The sequence below is a fragment of the Pteropus medius genome, unplaced genomic scaffold, assembly GCF_902729225.1.
Source record: "Pteropus medius unplaced genomic scaffold, Ma_sr-lr_union100, whole genome shotgun sequence".
NCBI classification, from domain to species: Eukaryota; Metazoa; Chordata; class Mammalia; order Chiroptera; family Pteropodidae; genus Pteropus; species Pteropus medius.
Genome location: NW_024344378.1, coordinates 42,727,341 through 42,735,734, shown reverse-complemented (window position 1 = coordinate 42,735,734; position 8,394 = coordinate 42,727,341). Strand labels below are relative to the sequence as shown.

General features: G+C 34.1%; 1 pseudogene; it reads right to left on the bottom strand.

Moving 5' to 3' along the window:
* Nucleotides 1-430: 430 nt before the first annotated feature.
* Nucleotides 431-2,103, bottom strand: LOC120608956 (eukaryotic translation initiation factor 3 subunit L-like; annotated as a pseudogene).
* Between the last annotated feature and the right edge of the window lie 6,291 nt (nt 2,104-8,394).

The window sequence follows — 8,394 nt, the reverse complement described above, 5'->3', positions numbered from 1 at the left end:
GAATGGGAGTTTAATTTTTTCAATTAGTTTATGTATCTGTGAATAAATATTAGTTATTGCTAAATGAGACAAGTTCAGCATTAACTCTGAATAACCTTGTCCAGATATATAAGTACATGTAAGTGAAAGAAATTTTGTTATTGCTGTTACTCAATTCTTTGAACTTCTTCCCAGTTATTAATGCTAAAAAAAACATAATTTTCTATTTTCAAAAATTATTTTAATGATCTAATAGTTAAAAAAAAATTTTTGGCTCCAAAGATCTTTTACTGAGACCTATTTAAAACATTTCAGTCCTTGATTCAAATAAACTCCAACTCGGTTGACTGGTCGATGGCTGAACTAGGTAAAGGCTTCATAGTGTTAAAAAAAATTCCCCATTGACAATGACATCAAAATAGGTACCTGACTAACGAGAGTGTGAATGTACTCAGGGTCTCTTCTTCAGAGTTTTATTGAGCTCCTCAAATTTGTGAATCTGCTAGATGAAGAAATCGCCATAGCGCCTGTCAACCTTGGTGTCTGTGATGTGAATCATGTTTTTATCGATGTAATCAGCCTCAGAGGCTGACTGAAATTTGCCATCTAGGGAGGAGGTACAGCTGGTCCACACCAGGTTCTTCATTTGGTGTTTGAAGATAAGAAGCTGAATATGGAACTCCTGCTCTGTGAGGTCCAGGAAGCTGGCCAGCTTGGCCACAGGCATGGTGGTGTCAAGCTTGGGGGAACTGTGAATGGTCAAGAGATGGGCTCGCTGCTGCACTTCTTCAGAAAACACCTTCAGCTGCTGCAAAAAGGATTCCTTGTGGTAGTTGGGATGTATCTTGTCATATCTGGGCACTACATCAACAGGAATTTGGGGCAAGAATAGCTGAAAATTTCCTCATAGACCCACAGGTCACCTTTCTGCATACGTAGCATCTTATCCCAATATTTCTCCCACAGCTGGAGGTGAATGCTCTCATGGATACATATGGATTACACAATGAGAGCGATGGCAAGCAGTGCATACATCTGCTCATTCTGCTTGTTAATCATCTCATACGTATATGTGGTCCTCTGGAACACACTCTTGGTCCTCTGGATATAGAGGAGGATGTTGTTAGCAAAGACCCGATGGCATCCTGATATCAATGCATCATCAAATATGTAAAACCAAATATGTAAAATAGTATGTGGTGAACTGGCACTCAGGCAGAGTATGTGCTCTTCTTTTCAGTTTGATATTCTCCAGCACCTTGATGGCCTGGTAGTAATCCCCCAACAGGGAGTGCAGATGCAGAAGCCCCGTGAGGCTGAAGTAGACAAGCATCTTGTAGAGGTAATGTCGCCTGTACTCTACAGCCACATTCTCAGGGTCACTTCCACTTCTGTACACCTCCAACTGCCAATCGATGTTGGACTTGTCTACCAGAGAGTGAAGGACATTGAGGACACTGTGAATGTTCCAGATTTTGAGATTAGAATGAAAGAAGTCAATCTCTTCCTTCAACTTCTTGGCAGTCTTACAGTGGTACTGACTAAATGACTGAAACTGATAAGTAAACTCACCAATGATGTCCCAGAGCCACTGGTTGGGTAGTTGAAGGGGATCAGGATCATCAGCATTAGGAGTATTTGTAATAGGATTCAAACCTCTTCTCCAAGGAAGATCCCCCACTGACTTTGGCATTATGTGTCTATAACATAATTCTTCATACAAAATCAGGAAGACAGCATCATTGCCAACCTGTGGAGCAATAGCTTCAGCCTCAGGCCAAGGTATATTCTTGAAGAATTTTTCTGTCAGCTTTGTCCAGCTGTTCTCATAAATGTCCTGGATCTCATATATGTTCCCGTCAATGACATTGCTGGAGACAAGACTGGCCTCTAGCTCATATACCTTCTCGTCAATCAAATCCAAGATGGTGCTCTGGAAATACTGGATGAAGCTTTTGATCACTTCAGGGGGCACCTGATAGGTTTTCTGTTCATGCATTCATAAGCCTGGTCCTGCTTTGGATCTCCTGTGCACATATGATAGTCAGCCTGGTAACCTTAGGGACTGTATGCAGCCTTGGATTTGTAATTACCAGCAGGCAAAGTCATCGTTGCAGTGCTCACAAGCACCACAGAGAGTAAGAGCTGAAAATTTGATTAGTTTCTCCTTTGGTTTTTTTGGAAGAAAAGGAACGGAAACTACCTAACTTTTAAAGGAATTTGTTATTTAGTCATTAGTCATTCACTTTCTCATTTGTGAGTTTAGCAACACTTGCCAACTATTTTGTACCTGATTTTTTTCTAATAGAGGCCCCTTGTTTAATAAAGAACAGTTAGAATATTAAATATTGTTAAATTCGATACAACACATTTTGATAATATTATCTTTTCAAGTACCTGAATATATTTTTCTCTCGAAGTTCCAGATTTAGCTCAGTCAATGCATAGAACAATGATGCCCAATTAAAACAGAATAAGAGTCTCATATGTAATTCTAATTTTTCTGGTAGCCACACTAAAAACATCTAAAAGGGCTAAGTGAAATTACAAAAATATTTCAAAATATAATCAATAAAAGAAAATTTACACTTTTGGTTTTTAAATTTAAAATTAAAAATTCAATTTCTCAGTTACATTAGCCACACTAAAGTGTTCAATAGCCACATGTAGCTAGTGGCTACTATATTGGGCAGTATAGTTACAGAAAATGTCCAATACATAATCTAACTAGCAAAGCTAATCTTCCTTATCAATCTAATCGGTAAAATTAGGTATACTGTCAGGAAGTCTTCATTTCTCAACAAAAAATAATGTGCACCCTGGTAACTATCATAAAAGCATTCTGTAAGAATGTATCATGTAAAATAGTATACTAAATGCAGCCAAATAAGATTTTAAAGGTGGTCAAAGGGTATAAACTTTCAGTTATAAAATAAATAAATCTTGGGGATATAATGAACAGCATGGTGGCTACAGTGAATAACATCGTACTGTGTATTTGAAAATCACTAAGAGAGATCTTAAACATTCTCATCACGAGAAAAAATGTGACTAGGTGTGATAATAGATATTGACTAGAATTATTTTGATAACCCTTTTGCTACGTATACATATACTAAATCATACTGCACATCTGAAACTAATATGTTATATGACAATTATATCTCAAAAAATAAGAAGAAACAGAAAAATATTTAATCGCACATTTTACATAAGATCAACTCATATTACTAAAACTTCTGTGAATCATTTAATGCATAATTTGTAATATTTTAAAAATAAGTATTTGATGATGTCACAAGAACCTGAATAAGTATAACTTTTTTTCCACTCTGTAAGGTCAAAGAACACCTATTTTTTTTTTTACTTTTGGCTTCAGCTTTTTACTCAATGCCTAACATATAGCACCTGAGCTCAATAAATGTTTATTGAATGAATCATAAAGTTCATAATCATTAATACTGTATAACTTTACACAGACAAGTAAGTTTTGGTACTAGTGCCTCAAAGGAAGAGTCAGAAATCCAACAAAGAAAACTAAGATGAGTAATATTTTCTGCTATTGCTCCCAATTCCTAATGCTGGGAAGCCCCTTGAACAGTATTTACTCATCCTATATATTACTCCATACCTGAGAGACAATATAGATCAGAAAATCTGCTCTAGTCCAGTCTCCTGGGCTTTATGTGGCAGAAATTTCTCTATAGTTAAGTGGTAAATATAATGCCAACTTCAGGTTAGTAAGTAAGGGTCTATGCTAATAGCATAGACCCTCTGAGGAAGAACTGGTGCAGAAGCTTTGTATCTACCTTTTGAGTTTCCAAGGAGGGCACAGGCTCAAGTTGAAAGACATAGTAGTCTTCTAAAGATAACTGAAGTATGCTACAATTATTTGACCAGCTCCAGAAAAATTCAGAAATAGACAGAAATCCAGGTGTTTTCTTGGAAACATTTCTGCCACTTACACCTCCTGTATGGAGACCTCTGATGTTTCACTGAACTTGTTGATGTTTCTGCCTATTTTGATCAGTTCAAGTAAACTCAAATATGTTTAATTTAAAACTTTGTTGAGACCACTTTTTTAATCCACTTCACCGTAAATATTACTTGTACCTTGAAATCTTCACTTATTTTCATTTTTGAATATTTTTCTTTCTATCAAAATAGGTACATGATAATTTTTATTTTACACTTCTAGAACTATAATAGTTGTTTGTGCATTTGTATTATCTCACCTATTTGGTGATAAGCTTTTTAAGGATATTGAGGTATCTTTGTATTTAGTCTTCAATTGACTATTTAATCAGTACTACAAAGGATCTACTATGTACTGGGCAATGTGATACATAATAGAATATAAGCATGGACAAGAAATATAGATAGTCCTTGACTTACAATGGTTCGACCTATGATTTTTTGACTTTACAATGGTACAAAATCGATGTGCATTCAGTAGAAACGGTATTTCAAATTTTGAATTTTGATCTTCTCCCAGGCTAGCAAGATGTAGTACAATTTTCTCTTGTGATACTGAGCAGCAGCAGGTCCTAGTCAGCCACAGAATGCCAAGGATAGATAGCTGATACTGTACCATGTAACACGTTGCTAGCCCTTTTTGGATAGCGTGTTTTCTGTTTTTACATTAATTACAGTACTTTATTATAAATTAGGCTTTGTATTAGACGAATTTGCCCAACTATGGGCTAATGTAAATGTTCTGAGCATGGAAATGTTCTGAGCACATTTAAAGAAGGCTAGGCTAAGCTGTGATATTCATACTAAATGCATTTTTGACTTTTAGTATTTTCAACTAATGATGAGTTTGTCTGTACATAACCACATTGAGAAGCATCTGTTTGTACTTCCTAATCTCATAGAACTTGGAGAATATATCCCTTATTCATTTAGGAGAATTCAAAAAATATTTGTAGAATGTACATTTTTTTTGTGTGGTGGGTAGTGTTTTAAAATATAGCATCTGTTGCAATTATAATTAAAATATAGGGTACTTGGACTGCACATCTATTAATAATTAAGTTAATAAATCTCACTTAAATCCATAATAGTTGCAAGAAATAAAAATAGAAGAATAAAGTTGCATATTTTACAGTAAAAAAAAGAGAAATAAAATAAATAATTAAAATCACAGTTAATTTACTATTTTCTTAAAGAAGGAAAATTACCACAAAGTATCACCTGCAGGTAACTGGTAAAATTCCCAGGCAGCCAAAAGCCTGTCCTAGGAAGCACACTATTTTCTGGAACAGAATATCCCCCCTGACTTTGTGGGTTCATGTCAGATGTAGATTCAGAAAAAAATAAGTTTGATTAAGAAAAATTTTTTTATAAAGATGTATCATGTAAAATAGGTTACTAAAAGCAGCCAAATCAGATTAAATCAACTTTATCTAATATAAATTAATCTATATATTGGGAGGGGGATAAAGAATGAGTGTCTTTTATTATCATTTATTTTATTTTTTAATTTTTGCTTTTAAAAATAGAATCCATTTCTCAGAGAACATTTTAGGAACACATCAAGTGCTCTTAGAAGTCTTCCTCCCTCACCCTTTCCTTCCTTTTCTTTCTTTAAAAATTACATTAAAAATGTTCAATAACAGTTGAGAATCAACATTATGTTAGTTTCAGGCATGCGGGTTAGACATTTACATAATTTATGAAGTGATTCCCCCAACAAGTCTAGTCTTCACCTGGCACCATACATAATTTTTATAACATTATTGACTATATTCCCTAAACTATACTTTACATCTCCATGACTATTTTGTAACTGACAATTTATACTTCTTAATCCCTTCACCATTTCACCCAGCCTTCCAATGCCCTCCCGTCTGGCAACCATCAGTTTGTTCTCTGTATCTATGAGTCTGTTTCCATTTTGTTTGTTCTTTATTCTGTTCTTTAGATTCCACATATAAGTGAAATCATATAGTATTTGTCTTTCTCTGACTTATTTCGCTTAGCATAATATCCTCTCAGTCCATCCATGTTCTCCTAAACGGTAAGATTTCAATCTTTTTTATGGCAGAGTAATATTCCATTTTATATATGTACCACACCTTCATTATTCAATCATCTATTGATGGGCAATTAGGTTGCTTCCTTGGCTATTGTAAATAATGCTGCAATAAACGTAGGGGCACATATATCTTTTTAAATGACTGTTTTGGATTTCTTCAGATAAATATCCAGATGGGAAATTGCTGGGTCATAAGGTACTTTTATTTTTAATTTTTTGAAGAAACTCCATACTGTTTTCCATAGTTGCCGCACCAATTTGGAAACCCACCAACAGTGCATGAGGATTCCCTTTTCTCCAGATCCTGCCGCACTCGTTTGCTGATTTATTGACGATAGCCACTCTGATAGGTACTATCTTACTATGATTTTTATTTACATTTCTCTGATTAGCAATGTCAAGCATCTTTTCATATGTCTATTGGCCATGTGTACATCCTCTTTGAAGAAATGTCTATTCCAGTCCTCTGCCCATTTTCAGTCAGATTGTTTGGGTCTTTTGGGTGTTAAGTTGTATGAATTCCTTATATATTTTGGTATTAACCTCTTACTGGATGCACCATTGGCAAATATCTTCTCCCATTCAGTAAGTTATCTTTTGTTTTGTAGATGGCTTCCTTCTCTATACAAAAACTTTTTAGTCCCATTTACTTATTTTTTCTTTTGTCTCCCTTGCCCAAGGAGATATATCCAAAAATATTATTACTAAAAGTAATGTCAAAGAGTTTACTACCTATGTTTTCTTCTAGGAATTTTATGGTTTCAGGTCTTAACATTTAAGTCTTTAATCCATTTCGAGTTTATTTTTGTATATGATGTAAGAAAGTGGTCTAGTTTCTTCCTTCCTTTCTTTCTTTCTTTCTTTCTTTCTTTCTTTCTTTCTTTCTTTCTTTTCTTTCTTTCTTTCTTTCTTTCTTTTCTTTCTTTCTTTCTTTCTTTCTTTCTTTCTTTCTTTCTTTCTTTCTTTCTTTTCTTCCTTCCTTCCTTCCTTCCTTCCTTCCTTCCTTCCTTCCTTCCTTCCTTCCTTCCTTCCTTCCTTCCTTCCTTCACTCTCTCTCTCTCTCTCTCTCTCTCTCTCTCTCTCTCTCTCTCTTTCTTTCTTTTTCTTGGTGTGTATCTGTCCAGTTTTCCCAACACCATTTATTGAAGAGACTGTCTTTACCCCATTGTATATTCTTGCCTCTGTCATAGATTAATTGACCATATCGGTGTGAGTTTATTTCTGGGCTCTCTATTCTGTTTCATTGTTCCATGTGTCTGTTCATATGCCAGTATCATACTGTTTTGATTACTATAGCCTTGTAGTATAGTTTGATACCAAGTAACATAATACCTCCAACTTTGTTCTCCCTCATGATTGCTGTGGCTATTCAGAGTCTTTTTTGGTTTCATATAAATAGGTTATTTTTTCTAGTTCTGTGAACAATGACATTGGTATTTTGATAGGGATTGCATTGACTGCTTTGAGTAGTATGGATATTTTAACGATGTTAATTCTTTCTACCCATGAGCAGGATATATGTTTCCATTTATTTGTATTTTCAGTTTCTTTCTTCAATGTCTTATAATTTTTCAAGTGTAGGTCTTTTACCTCCTTGATTAAATTTATTACTAGATTTTTTTTGATGCAAGTGTAAATAAAATTTACACTTCAGAAATGATTTCTTTCTGAAAGTTTGTTATTGGTGTATAAAAATGCAACCAATTTTTGATTAATTTTGTATCCTGCTACTTTACTGAATTCATTTTTAGTTCTAATAGTTTTTTTGGTGGAATCTTTAGGGTTCTCTACATAGAATATCATGTTATTTGCAAATAATGACAGTTTTACTTCTTCTTTTCCAAGTTGGATGCCTTTTATTTCTTTTTCCTTTTTTGTCTGATTGCTGTGGCTAGGACTTCCAACACCAGGTCGAATCAAAGTGGTAAAAGTGGACATCATTGTCTTGTTCCTGATCTTAAGGAAAACACTTTAGCTTTCCCCCAATCTATTTTTTACAAACAATAAGACGTGATCCTAAATCTAAGGCTTAAATTATTTAATTTATAAGAATGAAATAAAATAATGCAGAATAGCTAAAATTATGCTACTTATAAAGTTAGAAGATGTGGCATTCCTAAGCAAATGTGTGTATATTAATATCTGGTATTTGTTTTTTAGGAATAGTTAAATAGTAATTTTATTAAATGGTTCCATTAATTAAAGATGAGTCCTGAAATCATTCCAACAATTTTTCTGGAAACCATCATTACATTTTTTCCTATTTACCAAAAATAGATAGTTACATAATGCTAAAAATTAATCAGTTGCTCTAGCCACTAAAACATAATCTTGTTTTTTGGTAATGGAAGGCAGAAAATATTAAACATTTCAAA